Source organism: Crinia signifera, unplaced genomic scaffold, assembly GCF_055691185.1.
Source record: "Crinia signifera unplaced genomic scaffold, ASM5569118v1 HAP2_SCAFFOLD_94, whole genome shotgun sequence".
Classification (NCBI taxonomy): domain Eukaryota; kingdom Metazoa; phylum Chordata; class Amphibia; order Anura; family Myobatrachidae; genus Crinia; species Crinia signifera.
This window is the reverse complement of record NW_028142850.1, coordinates 321,575-347,875: the sequence shown is the minus strand read 5'-3', so window position 1 is coordinate 347,875 and position 26,301 is coordinate 321,575.

Genomic DNA, 26,301 nt, shown 5'->3' with positions numbered 1-26,301 from the left:
GATGGGAGGGTGGGAAAATTCTCCAAGAGAGGCTGAACTCCCTGGTCACAAGACCCTTCTAACCCTCTACTCCTCCCCTTGCACCCATTGGCTGCCAGACGCAGCACACTGTCCCTTCATTAACTGTTTCCTAGCCTGCAGCATGATAGCCCTTCGGTAATTTATGTCACCTCCTGCCTAATCAGCCATCGGTGTTACTTAAATTCACCATCGGTACTCTCATGCTTAAACCCTTAACACTTAACTATAACTTATCTACAAATAACGACACGGACACAAGTGCTGGCGTTTCAAATAACGAATGTCAAATTTATTTCGACAACTGACTAATGACTATAAATATTGGTGGCGGCACTAAAGAACGGTCAGATTAAAGAGAAAGGGGGTGGGGTAGGATCACCATACCATTCACACACCGCTGGTGACCAACTCTCCCAGCCAACCACCCAGGTCGGTGGTGGCAGCCATCTTCCGTGCATAGAAGTATGGCTCGTGACAATCGATGCCTGGAGAGCTCACCCACTAACCTACACACATTCCATCTACACAATTGACCGTTCTTTACCGCCAAGCTAGGCCCTAAGCCGCAGCACCGCCACCAACCAGAAAAAATCCTAGCACCAGCACCTTAACCCTGCGCCACAATATGCAGATCCCGGATGATAAGGGACCGCAACTCCAGTGTCGAAGACTGTCCGACATCATTGCCACCTAGATGTACTATCAGCACTCTGGGGGTGCCGAATCTCCGCATTGCCCCCGACAGTTGCTCCCGCAATGCACACCAACGCATCCCTCTCACACCTAGCCACCGCACCGTCCCTGCTTCCGGATACATGCACACGTCTGAGGCCAAGGGTGACATCGAGGCCCAATGGACGAACGAATGTCCCAAGACCCACACGCTCCTGACATCCTGCCGACCTGCAACAGGTTGCAATGATCACGACCCATACCAACAAATACAACTTGAACAATCATACAAGGGAAAGAGAAAAAGTTGTTTGGACCATGGCACCAGATCTTGAGGCACAAAACACACAAACCCCCGGAGTAATCTATCAAGTACGCCATGACAAATTAGAGATCAGCCGAATTGTGCCCCCGGGGGAAATGTGAACACACCTCAAGACCCCCACAGTAGGTTGACGAGTGCTTATGCATCCAGTGAACCATGATCCGGCAAAGTGACAGAGAGAGTTGGCCGAATGTACCTGCGAAAGACTGCGGAGCGCCATCGGCCCAGAGACTGAATCTCTGCGTCGGAGCGGCCCCCCGCAGCTGCAGACGTAGCAGCCCCGATCCGAAAGGAATGAGACCCAAAATCCTTTGGATCGAGGCCCAAGGCCCCCAGCGCCCGGCCCAGGACATGACAGAACTGGTATCTGGTAAGCGGGGACCCGTCTTCGTGCATCAACCATGCGCCCGGGCGGTCGGGGCGTACCGGTTGGAAGGCCAGTGCCAACTCCACCGGGCACGCCCCTTCCACTGCACATGGGAGCAGAGACAGCCACCGCCCCCTTCCAGCCTGATCGGTCTTGGACCGTCGCATATGACACAACACAGCATCCCCTTGGACCACCACATCGGTCACGTCCAAAGGCGACGGGGCAGACCTGGACGGTGCCACCAGCTCTCCGATCCTAAAGGCCCCGTGATATGCCATTGCGTAAGCCAACCGGAATAGCAGCACCTCGTAACGAGGGTAGCATATTTCCCGGAGGGCACCCAGCAGCGGTGGGAGCAGTGCGATATCGATCGGACGCCTTCGGTCAGATACTGCCGGAGTGGCCCGCTGCCAGCCCCTCAATGCCCTAGAAACCAAAAATGACTTAGACGGGTCAGCACGACCATACAGCGAAGAAAAGAACGAGACCCCAGACAATATCCGCCTAACCGCGGCAACAGAAAAATTAAGTGAATACATGTGCCAGACAAAGGCCAACATAGCCGCCCCAGGCGTCTTACCTGCCTGCTCGGAGGATAGCCTGAATTCCTCCCACTCATGCCACCCTGCTTGGTAGCATCGCAGAGTCCTGGGCGCGATGGCCCGCATGGCTAAACCCTCCATGCCGGCCTGATCATCTGCCAAACATAAGGGGGACAGGGTTCACCAATCACACTCGCATTAGGGGCCAAGGTACGAAACCGGGCCCAATCTCCCCTAGAGAGCGCATCAGCAATGGAATTCTCAACCCCAGGTACATGCTTCGCAACAAACTGGATGTTCAGCAGCAAGCAACGCAAAACTAAACGCGAAAGCAAACGCAGCACTGGGATAGAGGACGAGCCCTGACGATTTATCGCCTGTACCACCCCTAGATTGTCACACCAGAAAACTATGCAGGAATCCTTCAGGCTATCCCCCCACAGTTCAAGAGCTACCACTATGGGGAATAACTCCAGCAGTAGCAGATTTTTCGTAAGGCCTTCAGCCGCCCAGTCCACGGGCCATGGGGCGGCGCACCATGACCCGTGGAGGTATGCTCCAAAACCCGCTCCGCCAGCAGCATCCGTGAACAGTTCCAATTGAGCACTGCTACGCCGAGGAGCCGGCCATATCAGTACCCCATTGAAGTGTTCCAAAAAGGAGCTCCAAATCCGGAGATCCCTTTTTAATTCCGCAGATAATCGCACAAAATGCAACGGATGTCGGATCCCGGCCATAGCGCGCTCGAGCTTTCTGCAGAAAACTCGTCCCATGGGGATCACCCTGCAAGCAAAGTGTAGTAATCCGAGCAGCGACTGCAGCTGGCGCAATCTAAGCTTGCCTGCGCACAAAGCCACCGAGACAGCCCCTTGTAGCCGTTCGAGCTTATCAAGGGGGAGCCTGCAGCAGCCGCATAACGTGTCGATCTCTATGCCCAGAAATGAAAGACAAGTAACCGGTCCTTCTGTCTTTTCGGCGGCTATGGGCACCCCGAAAAAACCAAACAGCCTCTGTAACACCCCAAGTAGCGCTGCGCAACGCGGAGAACCAGCCGGTCCCACGCACAAAAAGTCGTCCAGATAATGCGCCAAACCCCGCTCACCCGACTCCCTCTGCGCGCACCAGTGCAAGAAAGTGCTAAATTGTTCGAAATAAGCGCAGGATATCGAACAGCCCATGGGCAAGCACCTATCCACGTAATAACCCGTGGGTAGCCGAAAGCCCATGAAACGGAACGAGTCCGGGTGCAGCGGCATCAGCCTAAATGCCGATTCTATATCAATCTTTGCCAGCAACGCCCCTGCGCCGAAACTTCGCACAATGGCCAAAGCCTGCTCGAATGACTGATAAGTGACCCGGCACAACTCCTCGGGAATTGCGTCGTTCACCGATGAGCCCGGAGGGTGGGATAAGTGCTGGATAAGCCGAAACTTACCCGCCTCCTTTTTCGGGACTACCCCCACCGGGGAGAGCACAAGCTCCGCGACAGGGGGAGCCGCGAAAGGTCCCACCATCCTCCCCAAACCTACTTCCTTGGACACTTTCTCGAGCACTACCAGGGGCATTTCCATAGCCGACTTTAAATTCCTGGGGGACGCCGTGTTCACCAAGCCTCTAATAGGGAGGCGGAAGCCAACACGGAATCCCTCCTCCAGGAAAATTGCGCTGGGTCTATCCGGGTACTCGCTCAACCATCCGGTCATGCGATCCACCCGAACTGGGGAGGGGGCCTTACTGAGGAGCGGCCCCGGCACCGGGCCTGGGGGGAGCCCCTCCCTGCCTACCGCGGTTGCAATCCTTGACGGGGTGTGGACCCCAACAGCGGGCGCAGGCGTGTTTAAATCTGCAGCGCATCCCCAAGTTACAGCCGACCCCGTTAAAACCAAAGCATCTACCCGCGGGTGCTCCACCCGCGCCTCCTCGAAAGGGGGGAGTGGCCCGTCTAGCCACCACACCAGCCGCTGGCGGCGGAGGTGTAGGTGCAGGAGGGGGGGGGGGTGTTGGGGTGGAGGACACGGGCCTTTTTCCCACCCACAATTCTACATCCTTACACCCGAAGTCCATGATGGCGGACCCCGACTGCTTATGACGGAAATCCTCATCATATGACTTCCATGCTGTGCCGCCATCTGACATGAACATTTCGTGTAACATGTGCATATAGCGCACCATGTTCATGTGCTCTTGCGGCCTGGTTTCAAGGTAGCAGGCGGCAAACATGAACAACCCTGACTGCCAACGCTGATAAGTGCAATAAGCCGCCTCCCCTATACCCCCTTTTCTTTTCGCCGCGCGATAGTCTTTCTCCGCTTGAGCTGTCATCGTGAAGAAACTCACGTATTTGCCCTCGATGATCCGCTCCCGCACACTCTGACGCAAACCCCTGCACACAGCTGTATAATCGCAGCGGACAACATTACCTTTGGGGTAAAGCGGCGAGCCAGAGCTCCCGCTGGTCGACCGCGAGTAGCGGCGTCGCCGCCTCGAATGTCTATGCCTACGGCGCGACCTATGCCCCCCTTCCTCCCCTGACGTCACTGAATTGGACCCGGAAGAGGATGTGCGTGACCTACGCCTGCGACGCTTAGCCTTACGCGCGGACCCACCTGATGTTCCTGCCACAGCGACCGCCATCGTCTGGACCAACGGGCTGGACGTGCTTCCGGAACCGACCTGCAGACCGGACGTCGATGCCTCCTCGACCATGGGAACCACTTGCACTGCCGCGGACGGCGCAGGAACCACACCTTGTTGAAATGACACACCGGGGAGACGCGCCGGGGAGCTAACCGCTGGAGGGGAGCGCTGTGAAGGCTGGCCTAGCAGGGGAACTAATACCGAGACCAATTGTCTCCACCTATCCTCTGCCTGCATAGCCTCCTCCGGATGCCGTGTCGGCGTAGCAGAAGCCCCTGACGCTGTAACACCCGTGGGACCTGTCCCTCCCCCGAGCCTAGGCAGTAGCCTGGCCCTCCTCAGCCGTTGACGTCTGGCTGCATGCCAAGGGAACATACCCAGCCTAATAGGGGGTGGGGGGGGATTCACCACCTCCCCACTAACCCCTATGGATTGCCTAATCCTAGGCCCTCTATTGGCAACAATGGCAGCAGGTGGAGCACTGCTCCTTATGCCTGCTCTGCCCCCAGTTAGCCGGCTAGCCAGCAGGGGAATGCCGGAGGGGCGCCCTGCTCCTCCCCCCGGGCCCCCGCCATATGTACTAACCCTGCCAGCTCGCCCCCTACCGCTGGCCGTCTGCCCTGCAGCCCCAGCCACCGGCTGTGTAACATGCTGCGCCTGTCCCACCGCGGGCCTAGCGCCCGCAGCAGCATCTCTCCCAGCCCTATCGGCTGTAGCTCTGCCCCGCGCAGCACTGCTGCGAACCCCCCTTGCCCCGCGTCCCCGCCTGGACGCCGCCGCCGGGTGTCCGACCGCGCCGTTCGCATCAGAACACCCGGCCGCGTCATCAGCGGGGGACGCGCGCGCACGTGTCGCACCCGCGGCAGCCCGCCCGGCACCCGCCCGACCTCTCCGGCCACCGCGCCGGGAGCCTGAAGAAGCCCCGGCAGCGGGTGAGGCCGGCATCGTGCACCCCACACCAGCAGCATCGCTGAGTCGGGCGGGGGGACGCGTCACACGCGCGGGACGCGGCATCTGTGAGCCTAAAGGTCGCAGCAAAACACAGGTGAGAGAAGGGATAGCTACAAGAAGGAGGGACAGAGTAGGTAGATAAGAAGGGGAAAATAGATGTTATAAGAAGCTAAAATAGAAAAACCCAGGAGCCAGCAAGTGATTGCGACTTACCAGTCCTAAAAATTCTCCAAGAGAGGCTGAACTCCCTGGTCACAAGACCCTTCTAACCCTCTACTCCTCCCCTTGCACCCATTGGCTGCCAGACGCAGCACACTGTCCCTTCATTAACTGTTTCCTAGCCTGCAGCATGATAGCCCTTCGGTAATTTATGTCACCTCCTGCCTAATCAGCCATCGGTGTTACTTTCTGTTGCCTGGTCCCGACTTGTGCAGTCAGAGCTTTTGAACGTGTCTGATTATTCAGCATTTTCAGTTCATATATTGTGTTTGGAGAGGAGCAAGGAGAGAGAGGAGAGAGAGGAGGAAGGAGGAGATAAACGGGAGCAGCCCCGCGCTGCGTCCCGTTCTATAGTGGCAAGGTAAGTGCGCTCTTATTTCTATTCATACTTTTTTGTTTGAGCAATTGGGGTTCTTCATTGATTTCTTAAGGGGCGAGGCTCACCTGAAAGTGAGCGTGTCATAGCATAGAAGGCGGTTATGTCCCAATTTAGTGGGTGTTTCAGGGGGTCTTTGCCCAAACCTGTGGGGTTATTTATTATTTATATCAGTGCCGGTTGCCAATGACCCCCAACATTTTTGGCGTTCAATATGAGCTAAAATGGTTATTCGATTCCAGTGGGTTCGTGTCCCCCACACACACACAAACACTTTTTTATTTTGGTTTAAACCCTTTTTTTTTTGTTGGTGGTTAAATAATCACAATTTGCATGTGACAATGGGCACCGATATTATGCCCACATTTCACTGCAAATGAGGTTGCTGATAAATGGACTTTAAATAATAAAGCCCTTTATTTCCCCCATTACTCCATTATGGTATTGCATTCGCTGATACCTGCATATCTGTGGTCAGCTGTGTAACACATATTTATACTGATCCTACTAGCGGAGCATTGTGATTCCGGATTATAATCGTATGAATATAAAATGAATTGTGACAGGAGATCGGGGACCATATTCACTTTTTGCTTTTCATGGCGCCCAGAGAGGTCGCGTATAGTAGCGTAAAGGGCTTGCTTGGCTGCCTATTTCCGCTGCCTATCAAGCAGGTAAACTCCATCCCGCCAAAGGCACGCCCACCCCGCCACACAAATACCCGCACTATGTTGCAACGCGTACGCTTACACATTCACGCGTAAGCACCCGCATCGAATGATTTTTCCTCTGTTTGTTGTGTTTCCGTCCATTATGACTAGAAGGGATATTTATGTATAGCTTATTTATTATTTAATATTTCTATTTTATCTTTAATTAAGGTGACGCAGTGAGTCAAACTTGCTACAAGAGGGGAAATGGCCCAATTGCCGACAGAGAGCCAAGCCAAACAAGAACCCCGGGAGAGGCAGATGCCCCCGGCACCGCGGGTAAGACAGGCCCCACCGCCTCCCCGCGAGAAAAAGGCACCACCACCTCCCCGCGAGAGAAAGGCACCACCGCCTCCCCGCGAGAGAAAGGCCCCACCACCTCCCTGCGAGAGAAAGGCCCCACCGCCTCCCCGCGAGAAACAGGCCCCACCGGCACCGAGGGAGAGACAGGCCCCACCGGCACCGAGGGAGAGACAGGCCCCACCGGCACCAAGGGAGAGACAGGCCCCATCGGCACCAAGGGAGAGACAGGCCCCACCGGCACCAAGGGAGAGACAGGCCCCACCGGCACCAAGGGAGAGACAGGCTTCCTCACCACTGAGGAATTCGCCCCCGTCAATATCCACGGTGTGGCAAGAGCCAGCGCCACGATCAACGGAATGGTATACGCCCCCATCACCATCCATGGAGAGGCAAGAGACCCCGTTTCAATTCACAGAGTGGCATGAGAACCCATTCTCAATGGACTGGTATTCAGAGATCCCGGAAACATCCACGGAGTGGCAAGAGTCTCAGGAAGCATCCACGGAGTGGCAAGAGTCCCAGGAAGCATCCACGGTGTGGCAAGAGTCCCAAGAAGCATCCATGGTGTGGCAAGAGTCACAGGAAACCTACACGGAGCGGCAAGAGACCCAGGAAACATCTATGGAGTGGCCCCCCGTCACCACCCACAGAGTGGTATACGCCCCCGTCACCATTCACGGAGTGGTATGCACCCCCGCCGCCATCCACGGAGTGGCATGCGCCCCCGTCACCATTTACGGAGTGGCAAGCGTCCCTGTCACTGGAGTGGCATGCACCCCCTACACCATCCAAGGAGTGGTATGCACCCCTGTCACCATCACGGAGTGGCATGCACTCCCAATGTAGAGGCGTCCCACTACATTTAAACTACTGTTAAATATGGAATATTGCACATAACAACCAATCAGACTGTATCTATTATCTCCTATACGATACTAAATAAATGAGTAGTCTAGATAATAGACAAATTATTTATTTAGTATTGTCTAGGATATACTAGATAGAATCTGATTGGTTGTTATGGGCAACATCCCATCTTCAACAGAATTCCCATCTTATACCCCATCATGTGTTATTTCCAACAACAATTTGGGTAATAAAATGAGTGGTGAATAATACTGTATCTCTGTGGTTATTTCCTCATTTGGAGCGTCTCCATGCTGAGTGAATGCTTTTTTAAATATGTCTACACACATCTCAGAGGGTTCCTTGGTCTATGAGAAGACCTAGCCATTACCCGATAATTCTGTCTGCACACATCTCAGAGGGCTCCTTGGTCTATGAGAAGGACCTAGCCATTACCCTTCATTCTCCTGTCTACACACATCTCAGAGGGTTCCTTGGTCTATGAGGAGACATAGCCATTACCCATGATTCTTCTATCTACATACATCTCAGAGGGTTCCTTGGTTCCTTTCTCCTATCTACAGACATCTCAAAGGGTTTCTTGATCTATGAGGAGACATAGCCATTACCCCATCATTCTCCTGTCTACACACAACTCAGATGGGTTCCTTGGTCTATGAGGAGATGCAGCCATTACCTCATCATTATTGTGTCTATATACAGGACATCTCAGAGGGTTCCTTGGTCTAGGAGGAGACCCCTTGGTCTAGGAGGAGACCCCATCATTCTCCTCAACAGGTTTAGTGTATAGATACACAGATTGAGGAGATCCCTTCACCGGCGCACACCAATAGATAAAGGAATGTTACGTCCCTAGTGAGTGGACAACGTTCCTCTTCTCCGCCTCCGAATCGGGGATAGGGTCACTGTTCCCGGATTACCCCTTAGCTAAATTTCGGACACCTTTTTTCCTCTTTTCCTGTGTAGACAAATCTGCTTCCTCGGTATTAACCATGGGTTTGCAGACCAGGATAAAAGGCACAAAGATATCCAATAGTGAAGTAAGTTCTTTTTAATAAGTAATCCAATATCATATAATATAAAACATGCAAACACAAATAACACACCAAAACAATAATGGGCCAAGTACTGGTGGGATGCAGGTGGATAATTACCCTCTAAGTAGAGAACTGAGTTTAGGCAGCTCTCATCGATCGCATAAGGTATCCAAGGACTCTAAGCAGGTACCGGTACACCTCCGTTGAGATCCAGGGACAAGGGTAAAGATATCCACGATGCTCACCAAACAGAAACTTTCTGGGCCCCTCCGACGCGTTTCCACCTCTACTGAGGTCTTTATCATTCTCCTGTTTACACACATCTCAGAGGGTTCCTTGCTTTGGTCCTTGCAGTATTTAAAACAGCCATTAAAATCCTGTAATTTCAGTAATGTTAAAAATGCCTGGGGTGTTCATACAGTAGGTTGCGGCACATTCAAAATGTTACCTCAGGAAACAAAATGGCCACTTCACAAAAGCGCTGCAGTGAGGCCCCTTGTTCACAGTGACTGATATTTTGCATCTTCCTAACAAGTTTGTGCTAAAATAATACACACAATGCAATATTAGCATTTCTGTCTGTCAAAAAGTGTATTAGTAGGTCGACGATAACTAGGTCAATGGTCATTAGGTCAATCACTATTGGTCGACAGTAAAAAGGTCTACATGCACTATGGTTGACATGGACTAAAGTTTGAGACAAGCAAAAGGTCGACATGACTTTTTAAGATTTTTAGTGCCTAGGTCAACAACAGTCGACATAGACCCTCAATTAGTGTACCAAGTACCCTCGTATGGTGCCTCCCTCGCCATACTTTACCATTACCAATTGTAGGCCACGTGGATAATAAATTATAACAAGTTATCCAAGTGAAAAAGGTTGGAAAGAGATAAAAACAGCCAACCCGCTTCTAACTGCCATGTTACGGCCTGTGTTTCAAAAATGTCAGCTAAGAGCTGATTGGTTGGTAACTTAGCTCTCTCCAATCTTTGATAAATATCCTCCTTACAGACACAGCAGGCTTCTTCCGAACACTTCAAGTCCAGAGATTATTTGGTGCAGACAAGGAAATGGGTAATTATGTCCTGACAATACAGTGTACAGCATACAAAAAGACCGACAAGCCTTGATGAACAGCAAACGTGGCACACTTATCTCTCTCCTTATGTACACACCACTGGAGAGTGGTATAGTCAGATGATTATCGATTTTGGCCACACTTTATTTCATACAAACGGAGAAGAGGAGACGCCCAATCCACATGTGGTAGGGAATATGGATTGTACGCTCCACTGGGGCAGGGACTGATGTGAATGTTCAAATATTCTCTGTAAAGTGCAGTGGAATCTGTGTGCGCTATATAAGAAACTGCTAATAAATAAATTAATAATATAGGGATGTATGGTATTTTCTCCCCACTCAGGCAGGCATCTTCGGTGATGGGTATCCATATATAACAAGAATCCCTTTCAATACTGCGGTCATCTCTACTGTATAGACCAGTTTGAGGCGGAGAAGAGGAGACTAATATACCTTCATAGGGATGTATTATCTATTGATAGCGCTGATGAACGAGACACGATTTCATATGGTCTTGCATATGATCTTTTTCTTTCATGTGTTTATATGGTGTGGGGACACCATCCCTGTGTCTTCATCCACCAAGATGCATTCTAAGCACGATTTGAACACCTTTATATTACTTTCATACTATAGAGTAGGCTACTATAGTTACACACAATGTGTCAGTAAGCCAGTGCAATTACAGGGTGACCTGCTAAACTTACACACAATATGTCAGTAAATTAGTGCTATACAGGGTAGGCTGCTATAGCTATACACAATATGTCAGTAAGACGTGCTATACAGGGTAGGCTGCTATAGATACATGTAATGCGTCAGTAAGCCAGTGCTATTACAGGGTGACCTGCTAAACTTACACACAATATGTCAGTAAGTCAGTGCTATACAGGGTAGGCTGCTATAGCTATACACAATATGTCAGTAAGACGTGCTATACAGGGTAGGCTGCTATAGATACATGTAATGCGTCAGTAAGCCAGTGCTATTACAGGGTGACCTGCTAAACTTACACACAATATGTCAGTAAGTCAGTGCTATACAGGGTAGGCTGCTATAGCTATACACAATATGTCAGTAAGACGTGCTATACAGGGTAGGCTGCTATAGATACATGTAATGCGTCAGTAAGCCAGTGCTATTACAGGGTGACCTGCTAAACTTACACACAATATGTCAGTAAGTCAGTGCTATACAGGGTAGGCTGCTATAGCTATACACAATATGTCAGTAAGACATGCTATACAGGGTAGGCTGCTATAGATACATGTAATGCGTCAGTAAGCCAGTGCTATTACAGGGTAGGCTACTATAGTTACACACAATGTGTCAGTAAGCCAGTGCTATACAGAGTAGGCTACTATAGTTATACACAATGTGTCAGTAAGCCAGTGCTATACAGGGTAGGCTACTATAGTTACACACAATGCGTCAGTAAGCCAGTGCTATACAGGGTGAACTGCTATAGACACACACAATGTGTCAGTAAGCCAATGCTCTACAGGGTAGGGTACTATAGTTACACAAACAATGTGTCAGTAAGCCAGTGCTATACAAAGTAGGCTATTATAGTTACACACAATGTGTCAGTAAGCCAGTGCTATACAGGGTTGGCTACTATAGTTACACACAATGTGTCAGTAAGCCAGTGCTATACAGGGTAGGCTACTATAGTTACACACAATGCGTCAGTAAGCCAGTGCTATACAGGGTGGACTGCTATAGACACACACAATGTGTCAGTAAGCCAGTGCTCTACAGGGTAGGGTACTATAGTTACACACACAATGTGTCAGTAAGCCAGTGCTATACAAAGTAGGCTATTATAGTTACACACAATGTGTCAGTAAGCCAGTGCTATACAGGGTTGGCTACTATAGTTACACACAATGCGTCAGTAAGCCAGTGCTATACAGGGTGAACTGCTATAGACACACACAATGTGTCAGTAAGCCAGTGCTCTACAGGGTAGGGTACTATAGTTACACACACAATGTGTCAGTAAGCCAGTGCATACAAAGTAGGCTATTATAGTTACACACAATGTGTCAGTAAGCCAGTGCTATACAGGGTAGGCTACTATAGTTACACACAATGCATCAGTAAGCCAGTGCTATACAGGGTGAACTGCTATAGATACATACAATGTGTCAGTAAGCCAGTGCTATACAGGGTAGGGTACTATAGTTACACACACAATGTGTCGGTAAGCCAGTGCTATACAGAGTAGGTTAATATAGCTACACACAATGCTTCTGTAAGCTAGTGTTATACAGGTTGGTCGTCTATATATATTTTTGGGGGCCTAGGGCAGGCATTCCCAACCACGGTCCTCAAGGCACGCCAACAGTGCAGGTTTTAGTGATATCCAGGCTTCAGTACAGATGGTTTACTCAGAATCCCTCAGATACTAATTAAGTCACCTGTGCTCAAGTCTGGATATCTACAAAACCTGCACTGTTGGTGTGCCTTGAGGACCGTGGTTGGCCTGCTCGAGGGTGCAGTGATTAAAAAAGATTGGGAACCCCTGAAGTAGGCTGATATAGTTACACACAATGCTTCAGTAAGCTAGTGCTATACAAAGTAGGATACTATAGTTACACATAATGCGTCAGTAAGCCAGTGCTATACAAGGTGAGCTGCTATAGATACACACTGTGTCAGTAAGCCAGGGCTATACAGGGTGAGCTGCTATAGATACACACACTGTGTCAGTAAGCCAGGGCTATACAGGGTGAGCTGCTATAGATACACACACTGGGCGGGATGTACTAAAGGGAAAATGCGGTAAAACCCCCGTTTTACCGCATTTTCCTATGTACCATTACCCGGCCGCACGGATTTCGCTGGGCAGGGTAGCTACATATAGAAGCCTATGGGCTTCTTTTCGCCACCCGCCGCAACCCCACCACCTCACCGACCCCCCCCTTTCCCCCTCCCTTGGGCCTACCCTTCTTGCAGGTCCTCCTGGACCACGGAAGGTAAGCCCTTCCTCCCCCTATCAACGCAGCCGGACGTCCTTCCAGCTGCAGGGGGGAGGAGGAGGCGTCGGGGACAGCCTGCTTAGCTGTCCCCAGCGTGTAGGCATCAGGAGGCGGCAGGCAGGGTCTCCGTCACTGCATCGCGATGCCAGCCGCATCGCGGCGGACAGCGGCGAAGGGCGGCAATGTATATTAATACATCCCGCCCACTGTGTCAGTAAGCCAGTTGTTATACAGGGTGAGCTGCTATAGTTACACACAATGCGTCAGTAAGCCAATGCTATACAGGGTAGGCTACTATAATTAAATGCAATGTGTCAGTAAGTCAGTGCTATTACAGGGTGAGCTGCTAAATTTACATTAAATGTGTCAGGAAACCAGTGCTATACAGAGTAGGCTACTATAGTTACACACAATGCGTCAGCAAGCCAGTGCTATACAGGGTGAACTGCCATAGCAGTGGCAAACGCAGGATTTTCAGAAGGGGGTTTCCAGAGGGGCGGAGCAAAGCACGGAGATGGACACTTAGGTGACCCAGTATATGCCGGGTCAGTTAAAGTATTATAGATAGACCAAATGTATATAAATAATAATAATTATATATATGTATATATATATAAATATATATATATATATATATATACACACACACAAACACACACACACACACACATATATATATATATATATATATATATATATACAGGGGCGTCAACAGCAGTGTAGACCCCTGGGCATAGCAATGTATTGGGGCACCTACCGATCCTCCAGCGGTAAGGGTGGGGGAAGCTTTGATGTCCCCCAGGTGGTAGGGGGTATTATATCAACCGCTCAGCATGTAGGGCCTGGATCAGTAATTACACCTTTACTGCACAGATGGTGGGAGATTGGGTGGGAGAAGGGGGCATTGGGCTGAATGAAGGGGCCCTGATACATAACTTCCAGGGTGGTAGAGGATGTTTAATATGCAGAGGAGGGGTGTATAGTGGACTGGGCTTATTATTCATAATTTTCTGGTGGGAGGACAGCTTGCTTGACTGCAGATATCTCCAGTTTCCAGGAATTGAAAACTAGAGAATCCCACCTACCAAACGATATTGGTGACTAGGGGATCAGAGTTCAGTAGGCAGAGCAATCTGCCAACGAGTATATAAAACTACATACCAGGTGTGTGGAGCTGGAGCAGTAACCAGCTGCTGGAAGGCTGATATCTCTGGTTTTGGGAACAGTAGAGACAAGCTACTAGTGTCCATCAAAGGGGGAGAATCCCAGCTTTTGAAATATACCCTCATAAAAACTCTTAATCAGACAGAACCTGAAATATCTGACTGGGAAGAGCAATTAACAGGCTTGGATGGGGACCACTGCTTTGAAGTCAGATATCTCCGGTTCCCAAGGGCCGATTTTTTAAATTCTTGAACCCATGGAAAGAGGGGACCCTCAGCTTTCAGTCTAGAGCCCTTAGACTCCTGGGGGGAGGGGTTTCTGGGTACTCAGAAACCCCCCCCCCCCTGCGTGCGCTACTGCATAGTTACTCACAAAGAGTCAGTAAGCCAGTGCCATACAGATAGGCTGCCATAGATACACACGATGTGTCAGTAAGCCAGTTCTATACAGGGTAGGCTGCTATAGATACATGTAATGTGTCAGCAAGTCAGTGCTATACAGGGTAGTAGTGTTCCCGCTAGGCTTATTTCACAGGGCGCTGCGCCCTGCCCCTTTTATAGCTGCCGATTTCCGCCCTGCCTGTTTCTGCCCGCCCTGCATAGTTAATAGCCGCTGCCGCACTAGAAGTCTCCTCCCACTGACAGTGTAAGCTGCTAGCGCGGCAGCGTGTGGACACTCCCCCCTCAGCCCTGACATGCCGCAGCAGCGGGGGGGACAGTGAGCACCAGGAGATCACGGGGCAGAGGCTGCTCTGTGCGTGACAGTGCGTCCCCTTGAAGGCACCGGCCCAGAAGCCTGCTGGTGGTGACACCTGCTGGCTGGAGTCAGTGCTTGGCCCCCGGGGCCGGTGATGGACAGCTGGGCACCCTGGGATATGCAGCCCTCCCGCTCCCCGCCGCCACGCACTTGTTAATGCGCCCGAGTGCAGCGTGTAGGGGGGTCCCGGCTCATCTGCCCCCTCTCCGCAGGCCACACGGACTCCTCAGCGCTGCCTCTGGGGGACTTTATGGGGGATATAACCCGCTCCGGAGAGTTACCCCTGCCAGAGGGCTGGGAGCAGGCCAGGGACATGGATGGCAAAGTTGATTATATTGATCACAGATAAGTGTCAAAGGTCTGTTTCATATGTGCAAGTTTATTTACATGTGCAATGCTAATAACCACCATTGTTGGCCATATAATATTGTCCAGTATACATAGGGAAGTTGCAGGAACCCAACTTTAACGTTTCAATTCCGGGCGCATTATTTGCATTATATTGATCCACTCACATTTTCTGTAATCACAGTATGCATATTGCCAATCAAAACATTGTCCATAATAAATACAGGATGTGGCCAGGGGGTCTCAGGTGGTCAGAAGTAATGTACTCAAAGCCCAGCAGTATTCATAAATTTATCAGGTTTACATGGCTAAACTCAAGGAATTTGTGCTTGAAATAGGCAATACTTAATGGGTGCCAACAACACTATTGCCCATTCTCCATCACTGACATTATGATGTCAAAGTATGACCGATGTCACAGACCCATACTATTCATTCGCAGTACGAGTGCAGTGCACATGCAAATTGATGGTGTGACGCTCAGGTGTCACAAGATGGATTATATACAGTAGCATAAATGTGCTGTTGGTGTGACGCTCACATACCTCCCAACTTTTGACGTTAACAAATAGGGACACGAAAAGGGGGCGGGCGTATGCAAATGAGGGTGCGGCTTATGCTAATTAGCCGCGACCTCATTTTCATACGAGAACAGACGCTGCACAGCGTCTATTCTACTAGATTGGGGGGTCTCCCAACTGCCACCCCCCGCAGCGGGACAATGCCTGCCGCGGGTGGGACAGCGGGACAGGACCCGAAAATCGTGACTGTCCCTCTAAAATCGTGACAGTTGGGAGGTATGCGCTCAGGTGTCACAAGATGGTTATATAGCATAAATGTGCTGATGGTGTGACACTCAGGTGTCACAGGATGGGTTATATAGCATAAATGTGCTGATGGTGTGACGCTCCGGTGTCACAAGATGGGTTATATAGCATAAATGTGCCGATGGTGTGACACTCAGGTGTCACAAGATGGTTATATAGCTATAGCATAAATGTGCCGATGGTGTGACGCTCCGATGTCACAAGACGGTTATATAGCATAAATGTGCCGATGGTGTGACGCTCCGATGTCACAAGACGGTTATATAGCATAAATGTGCCGATGGTGTGACGCTCCGATGTCACAAGACGGTTATATAGCATAAATGTGCCGATGGTATGACGCTCGGGTGTCACAAGGTGGATTATATACTGTAGCAATAACGTGCTGATGGTTTGAAGATCAGGTGTCACCATTTTGACCTTTTAAATTAAAATATGCCCTCGCGAATGAAAAATGTGCCCTCGCGAATGAAAAATGTGCCCTTCCCGTGATCAGCACCCTGCCCTAAAAAACTTCTAGAGTGAACACTAGGTAGGCTACTATAGTTGGAAGCGGTACATCTGTCAGAACAGATTTAGGTCTACAGTCATTAGGTCGACCCCGGAAGGTCGACTGTCCCCAAGGTCGACAGGGTTAAAGGTCGACATGGCTCAAGGTCGACATGACTTAAGGTCGACATGGGCCAAGGTCGACATAGTTTTAGGTCGATAGTCATTAGGTCGACATGAGTTTTTCACTTTTTTTTTACCCGAATGTCGACACAGTTGGAGTCGAACCGCAGCCCCTCGCATCGCTCGCTGCGCTCGGCACACTATTTTATTCTCCCACCACGCCCTAGTGGATGGTAGGGCATGAAATAACGCCTGTCGGCACATGTCGGCTCAAAGAACAGTGAAAAACTCATGTCGACCTAATGACTGTCGACCTAAAAACATGTCGACATTGGCCCATGTCGACCTTAAGTCATGTCGACCTTGAGCCATGTCGACCTTTAACCCTGAAACCCGACCTAATGACTGTCGACCTAAAAACATGTCGACATTGGCCCATGTCAACCTTAAGTCATGTCGACCTTGAGCCATGTCGACCTTTAACCCTGTCGACCTTGGGGACAGTCGACCTTCCGGGGTGGACCTAATGACTGTCGACCTAAGTCTGGTCTGACAGATGACCGTTTCCCCTATAGTTACACACAATTTGTCAGTAAAACGTTATATACTGTACAGTTACACAATGTGTCAGTAAGCCAGTGATATACAGGGTAGGTAGATGTTACACTGACGGTCAGAGAGCAGTGATTCACTCCTAACATTCCGCTTATAAATCGTTAATGGTATCATTCAGTGTTTAAGACCTAGATCGTTTGCCCACCAGGTGAAGCGATATCTTTATCAATATCTCGTTTGCTAACAATATTGCATAGAGGTGATTCAGTATATCCAATCAGCCTTCCGCAGCTATCTATCCTATGGCTTACAGGTAACTCCACTATTGAGCCCTTCTGTCTAGGCCACACGCAGTAACCTATCACTGTTACCATAACAACACAGGTGTTCCGCCAATGCGCATTTCACTTTAATGGCTTTATCTGGGTCGCACATGACCAGTAGCGGTGCCCGAACAGACCCCCACAGAGGCTGAAGCAGCACTGACAGACCCCTACCCAAACTTTAGTATGGTACTTGGCAAGGCCTGATACACTTGACAGCATTAAGACATGTTATATTGGTATAAAAAACCCTGCCCCAATCTGCAAAGCGCCTCCCACTTTGGTAATATATTTGCCCCTTTCAGGGTTGTAAATTGAGGCAGGTAGGAGATATGCTATTCTGCCCTTGCTTATACATACACATAGTCTAAATGTGGCCATACACACGCAGATTTATCTTCAGATCTGGCTGCTTGAAACAAAAAAATGGTTATGGATGAGAGCAAATGACAGTTGATCCGTTGCTTGGAAATGTTGGAAAACAGACAAACTGTCACTCATCCATAACCATGTTTTTGTTCCAACCAGCCAGATCTGAAGATAACTCTTACTAGTGTATGGGCACCACTTTATTTGTATACATATATTTGCCTGTATGGCTGCTGCTAATACCTGTGTGATGACATCACAATGGCCCTGTGATGACATAACAGTGATTCTATGATGTCACAATGCCTGGTGAGCCAGGACGGAACACTAGGAGTCATTCTGTTGCCTGGTCCCGACTTGTGCAGTCAGAGCTTTTGAACGTGTCTGATTATTCAGCATTTTCAGTTCATATATTGTGTTTGGAGAGGAGCAAGGAGAGAGAGGAGAGAGAGGAGGAAGGAGGAGATAAACGGGAGCAGCCCCGCGCTGCGTCCCGTTCTATAGTGGCAAGGTAAGTGCGCTCTTATTTCTATTCATACTTTTTTGTTTGAGCTTCATGGATTTCTTAAGGGGCGAGGCTCACCTGAAAGTGGGCGTGTCATAGCATAGAAGGCGGTTATGTCCCAATTTAGTGGGTGTTTCAGGGGGTCTTTGCCCAAACCTGTGGGGTTATTTATTATTTATATCAGTGCCGGTTGCCAATGACCCCCAACATTTTTGGCGTTCAATATGAGCTAAAATGGTTATTCGATTCCAGTGGGTTCGTGTCCCCCACACACACACAAACACTTTTTTATTTTGGTTTAAACCCTTTTTTTTTTGTTGGTGGTTAAATAATCACAATTTGCATGTGACAATGGGCACCGATATTATGCCCACATTTCACTGCAAATGAGGTTGCTGATAAATGGACTTTAAATAATAAAGCCCTTTATTTCCCCCATTACTCCATTATGGTATTGCATTCGCTGATACCTGCATATCTGTGGTCAGCTGTGTAACACATATTTATACTGATCCTACTAGCGGAGCATTGTGATTCCGGATTATAATCGTATGAATATAAAATGAATTGTGACAGGAGATCGGGGACCATATTCACTTTTTGCTTTTCATGGCGCCCAGAGAGGTCGCGTATAGTAGCGTAAAGGGCTTGCTTGGCTGCCTATTTCCGCTGCCTATCAAGCAGGTAAACTCCATCCCGCCAAAGGCACGCCCACCCCGCCACACAAATACCCGCACTATGTTGCAACGCGTACGCTTACACATTCACACGTAAGCACCCGCATCGAATGATTTTTCCTCTGTTTGTTGTGTTTCCGTCCATTATGACTAGAAGGGATATTTATGTATAGCTTATTTATTATTTAATATTTCTATTTTATCTTTAATTAAGGTGACGCAGTGAGTCAAACTTGCTACAAGAGGGGAAATGGCCCAATTGCCGACAGAGAGCCAAGCCAAACAAGAACCCCGGGAGAGGCAGATGCCCCCGGCACCGCGGGTAAGACAGGCCCCACCGCCTCCCCGCGAGAAAAAGGCACCACCACCTCCCCGTGAGAGAAAGGCACCACCGCCTCCCCGCGAGAGAAAGGCCCCACCACCTCCCCGCGAGAAACAGGCCCCACCGGCACCGAGGGAGAGACAGGCCCCACCGGCACCGAGGGAGAGACAGGCCCCACCGGCACCAAGGGAGAGACAGGCCCCATCGGCACCAAGGGAGAGACAGGCCCCACCGGCACCAAGGGAGAGACAGGCCCCACCGGCACCAAGGGAGAGACAGGCTTCCTCACCACTGAGGAATTCGCCCCCGTCAATATCCACGGTGTGGCAAGAGCCAGCGCCACGATCAACGGAATGGTATACGCCCCCATCACCATCCATGGAGAGGCAAGAGACCCCGTTTCAATTCACAGAGTGGCATGAGAACCCATTCTCAATGGACTGGTATTCAGAGATCCCGGAAACATCCACGGAGTGGCAAGAGTCTCAGGAAGCATCCACGGAGTGGCAAGAGTCCCAGGAAGCATCCACGGTGTGGCAAGAGTCCCAGGAAGCATCCATGGTGTGGCAAGAGTCCCAGGAAACCTACACGGAGCGGCAAGAGACCCAGGAAACATCTATGGAGTGGCCCCCCGTCACCACCCACAGAGTGGTATACGCCCCCGTCACCATTCACGGAGTGGTATGCACCCCCGCCGCCATCCACGGAGTGGCATGCGCCCCCGTCACCATTTACGGAGTGGCAAGCGTCCCTGTCACTGGAGTGGCATGCACCCCCTACACCATCCAAGGAGTGGTATGCACCCCTGTCACCATCACGGAGTGGCATGCACTCCCAATGTAGAGGCGTCCCACTACATTTAAACTACTGTTAAATATGGAATATTGCACATAACAACCAATCAGACTGTATCTATTATCTCCTATACGATACTAAATAAATGAGTAGTCTAGATAATAGACAAATTATTTATTTAGTATTGTCTAGGATATACTAGATAGAATCTGATTGGTTGTTATGGGCAACATCCCATCTTCAACAGAATTCCCATCTTATACCCCATCATGTGTTATTTCCAACAACAATTTGGGTAATAAAATGAGTGGTGAATAATACTGTATCTCTGTGGTTATTTCCTCATTTGGAGCGTCTCCATGCTGAGTGAATGCTTTTTTAAATATGTCTACACACATCTCAGAGGGTTCCTTGGTCTATGAGAAGACCTAGCCATTACCCGATAATTCTGTCTGCACACATCTCAGAGGGCTCCTTGGTCTATGAGAAGGACCTAGCCATTACCCTTCATTCTCCTGTCTACACACATCTCAGAGGGTTCCTTGGTCTATGAGGAGACATAGCCATTACCCATGATTCTTCTATCTACATACATCTCAGAGGGTTCCTTGGTTCCTTTCTCCTATCTACAGACATCTCAAAGGGTTTCTTGATCTATGAGGAGACATAGCCATTACCCCATCATTCTCCTGTCTACACACAACTCAGATGGGTTCCTTGGTCTATGAGGAGATGCAGCCATTACCTCATCATTATTGTGTCTATATACAGGACATCTCAGAGGGTTCCTTGGTCTAGGAGGAGACCCCTTGGTCTAGGAGGAGACCCCATCATTCTCCTCAACAGGTTTAGTGTATAGATACACAGATTGAGGAGATCCCTTCACCGGCGCACACCAATAGATAAAGGAATGTTACGTCCCTAGTGAGTGGACAACGTTCCTCTTCTCCGCCTCCGAATCGGGGATAGGGTCACTGTTCCCGGATTACCCCTTAGCTAAATTTCGGACACCTTTTTTCCTCTTTTCCTGTGTAGACAAATCTGCTTCCTCGGTATTAACCGTGGGTTTGCAGACCAGGATAAAAGGCACAAAGATATCCAATAGTGAAGTAAGTTCTTTTTAATAAGTAATCCAATATCATATAATATAAAACATGCAAACACAAATAACACACCAAAACAATAATGGGCCAAGTACTGGTGGGATGCAGGTGGATAATTACCTTCTAAGTAGAGAACTGAGTTTAGGCAGCTCTCATCGATCGCATAAGGTATCCAAGGACTCTAAGCAGGTACCGGTACACCTCCGTTGAGATCCAGGGACACGGGTAAAGATATCCACGATGCTCACCAAACAGAAACTTTCTGGGCCCCTCCGACGCGTTTCCACCTCTACTGAGGTCTTTATCATTCTCCTGTTTACACACATCTCAGAGGGTTCCTTGCTTTGGTCCTTGCAGTATTTAAAACAGCCATTAAAATCCTGTAATTTCAGTAATGTTACAAATGCCTGGGGTGTTCATACAGTAGGTTGCGGCACATTCAAAATGTTACCTCAGGAAACAAAATGGCCACTTCACAAAAGCGCTGCAGTGAGGCCCCTTGTTCACAGTGACTGATATTTTGCATCTTCCTAACAAGTTTGTGCTAAAATAATACACACAATGCAATATTAGCATTTCTGTCTGTCAAAAAGTGTATTAGTAGGTCGACGATAACTAGGTCAATGGTCATTAGGTCAATCACTATTGGTCGACAGTAAAAAGGTCTACATGCACTATGGTTGACATGGACTAAAGTTTGAGACAAGCAAAAGGTCGACATGACTTTTTAAGATTTTTAGTGCCTAGGTCAACAACAGTCGACATAGACCCTCAATTAGTGTACCAAGTACCCTCGTATGGTGCCTCCCTCGCCATACTTTACCATTACCAATTGTAGGCCACGTGGATAATAAATTATAACAAGTTATCCAAGTGAAAAAGGTTGGAAAGAGATAAAAACAGCCAACCCGCTTCTAACTGCCATGTTACGGCCTGTGTTTCAAAAATGTCAGCTAAGAGCTGATTGGTTGGTAACTTAGCTCTCTCCAATCTTTGATAAATATCCTCCTTACAGACACAGCAGGCTTCTTCCGAACACTTCAAGTCCAGAGATTATTTGGTGCAGACAAGGAAATGGGTAATTATGTCCTGACAATACAGTGTACAGCATACAAAAAGACCAACAAGCCTTGATGAACAGCACACGTGGCACACTTATCTCTCTCCTTATGTACACACCACTGGAGAGTGGTATAGTCAGATGATTATCGATTTTGGCCACACTTTATTTCATACAAACGGAGAAGAGGAGACGCCCAATCCACATGTGGTAGGGAATATGGATTGTACGCTCCACTGGGGCAGGGACTGATGTGAATGTTTAAATATTCTCTGTAAAGTGCAGTGGAATCTGTGTGCGCTATATAAGAAACTGCTAATAAATAAATTAATAATATAGGGATGTATGGTATTTTCTCCCCACTCAGGCAGGCATCTTCGGTGATGGGTATCCATATATAACAAGAATCCCTTTCAATACTGCGGTCATCTCTACTGTATAGACCAGTTTGAGGCGGAGAAGAGGAGACTAATATACCTTCATAGGGATGTATTATCTATTGATAGCGCTGATGAACGAGACACGATTTCATATGGTCTTGCATATGATCTTTTTCTTTCATGTGTTTATATGGTGTGGGGACACCATCCCTGTGTCTTCATCCACCAAGATGCATTCTAAGCACGATTTGAACACCTTTATATTACTTTCATACTATAGAGTAGGCTACTATAGTTACACACAATGTGTCAGTAAGCCAGTGCTATTACAGGGTGACCTGCTAAACTTACACACAATATGTCAGTAAGTCAGTGCTATACAGGGTAGGCTGCTATAGCTATACACAATATGTCAGTAAGACGTGCTATACAGGGTAGGCTGCTATAGATACATGTAATGCGTCAGTAAGCCAGTGCTATTACAGGGTAGGCTACTATAGTTACACACAATGTGTCAGTAAGCCAGTGCTATACAGAGTAGGCTACTATAGTTATACACAATGTGTCAGTAAGCCAGTGCTATACAGGGTAGGCTACTATAGTTACACACAATGCGTCAGTAAGCCAGTGCTATACAGGGTGAACTGCTATAGACACACACAATGTGTCAGTAAGCCAATGCTCTACAGGGTAGGGTACTATAGTTACACAAACAATGTGTCAGTAAGCCAGTGTTATACAAAGTAGGCTATTATAGTTACACACAATGTGTCAGTAAGCCAGTGCTATACAGGGTTGGCTACTATAGTTACACACAATGCGTCAGTAAGCCAGTGCTATACAGGGTGAACTGCTATAGACACACACAATGTGTCAGTAAGCCAGTGCTCTACAGGGTAGGGTACTATAGTTACACACACAATGTGTCAGTAAGCCAGTGCTATACAAAGTAGGCTATTATAGTTACACACAATGTGTCAGTAAGCCAGTGCTATACAGGGTTGGCTACTATAGTTACACACAATGCGTCAGTAAGCCAGTGCTATACAGGGTGAACTGCTATAGACACACACAATGTGTCAGTAAGCCAGTGCTCTACAGGGTAGGGTACTATAGTTACACACACAATGTGTCAGTAAGCCAGTGCATACAAAGTAGGCTATTATAGTTACACACAATGTGTCAGTAAGCCAGTGCTATACAGGGTAGGCTACTATAGTTACACACAATGCATCAGTAAGCCAGTGCTATACAGGGTGAACTGCTATAGATACATACAATGTGTCAGTAAGCCAGTGCTATACAGGGTAGGGTACTATAGTTACACACACAATGTGTCGGTAAGCCAGTGCTATACAGAGTAGGTTAATATAGCTACACACAATGCTTCTGTAAGCTAGTGTTATACAGGTTGGTCGTCTATATATATTTTTGGGGGCCTAGGGCAGGCATTCCCAACCACGGTCCTCAAGGCACGCCAACAGTGCAGGTTTTAGTGATATCCAGGCTTCAGTACAGATGGTTTACTCAGAATCCCTCAGATACTAATTAAGTCACCTGTGCTCAAGTCTGGATATCTACAAAACCTGCACTGTTGGTGTGCCTTGAGGACCGTGGTTGGCCTGCTCGAGGGTGCAGTGATTAAAAAAGATTGGGAACCCCTGAAGTAGGCTGATATAGTTACACACAATGCTTCAGTAAGCTAGTGCTATACAAAGTAGGATACTATAGTTACACATAATGCGTCAGTAAGCCAGTGCTATACAAGGTGAACTGCTATAGATACACACTGTGTCAGTAAGCCAGGGCTATACAGGGTGAGCTGCTATAGATACACACACTGTGTCAGTAAGCCAGGGCTATACAGGGTGAGCTGCTATAGATACACACACTGGGCGGGATGTACTAAAGGGAAAATGCGGTAAAACCCCCGTTTTACCGCATTTTCCTATGTACCATTACCCGGCCGCACGGATTTCGCTGGGCAGGGTAGCTACATATAGAAGCCTATGGGCTTCTTTTCGCCACCTGCCGCAACCCCACCACCTCACCGACCCCCCCTTTCCCCCTCCCTTGGGCCTACCCTTCTTGCAGGTCCTCCTGGACCACGGAAGGTAAGCCCTTCCTCCCCCTATCAACGCAGCCGGACGTCCTTCCAGCTGCAGGGGGGAGGAGGAGGCGTCGGGGACAGCCTGCTTAGCTGTCCCCAGCGTGTAGGCATCAGGAGGCGGCAGGCAGGGTCTCCGTCACTGCATCGCGATGCCAGCCGCATATGTTAGTACATATGCGCTGGCATCGCGGCGGACAGCGGCGAAGGGCGGCGATGTATATTAATACATCCCGCCCACTGTGTCAGTAAGCCAGTTGTTATACAGGGTGAGCTGCTATAGTTACACACAATGCGTCAGTAAGCCAATGCTATACAGGGTAGGCTACTATAATTAAATGCAATGTGTCAGTAAGTCAGTGCTATTACAGGGTGAGCTGCTAAATTTACATTAAATGTGTCAGTAAACCAGTGCTATACAGAGTAGGCTACTATAGTTACACACAATGCGTCAGCAAGCCAGTGCTATACAGGGTGAACTGCCATAGCAGTGGCAAACGCAGGATTTTCAGAAGGGGGTTTCCAGAGGGGCGGAGCAAAGCACGGAGATGGACACTTAGGTGACCCAGTATATGCCGGGTCAGTTAAAGTATTATAGATAGACCAAATGTATATAAATAATAATAATTATATATATGTATATATATATATAAATATATATATATATATATATATATATATATATGTATATACACACACACAAACACACACACACACACATATATATATATATATATATATATATATATATATATATATATATATATATACAGGGGCGTCAACAGCAGTGTAGACCCCTGGGCATAGCAATGTATTGGGGCACCTACCGATCCTCCAGCGGTAAGGGTGGGGGAAGCTTTGATGTCCCCCAGGTGGTAGGGGGTATTATATCAACCGCTCAGCATGTAGGGCCTGGATCAGTAATTTCCACTAATTACACCTTTACTGCACAGATGGTGGGAGATTGGGTGGGAGAAGGGGGCATTGGGCTGAATGAAGGGGCCCTGATACATAACTTCCAGGGTGGTAGAGGATGTTTAATATGCAGAGGAGGGGTGTATAGTGGACTGGGCTTATTATTCATAATTTTCTGGTGGGAGGACAGCTTGCTTGACTGCAGATATCTCCAGTTTCCAGGAATTGAAAACTAGAGAATCCCACCTACCAAACGATATTGGTGACTAGGGGATCAGAGTTCAGTAGGCAGAGCAATCTGCCAACGAGTATATAAAACTACATACCAGGTGTGTGGAGCTGGAGCAGTAACCAGCTGCTGGAAGGCTGATATCTCTGGTTTTGGGAA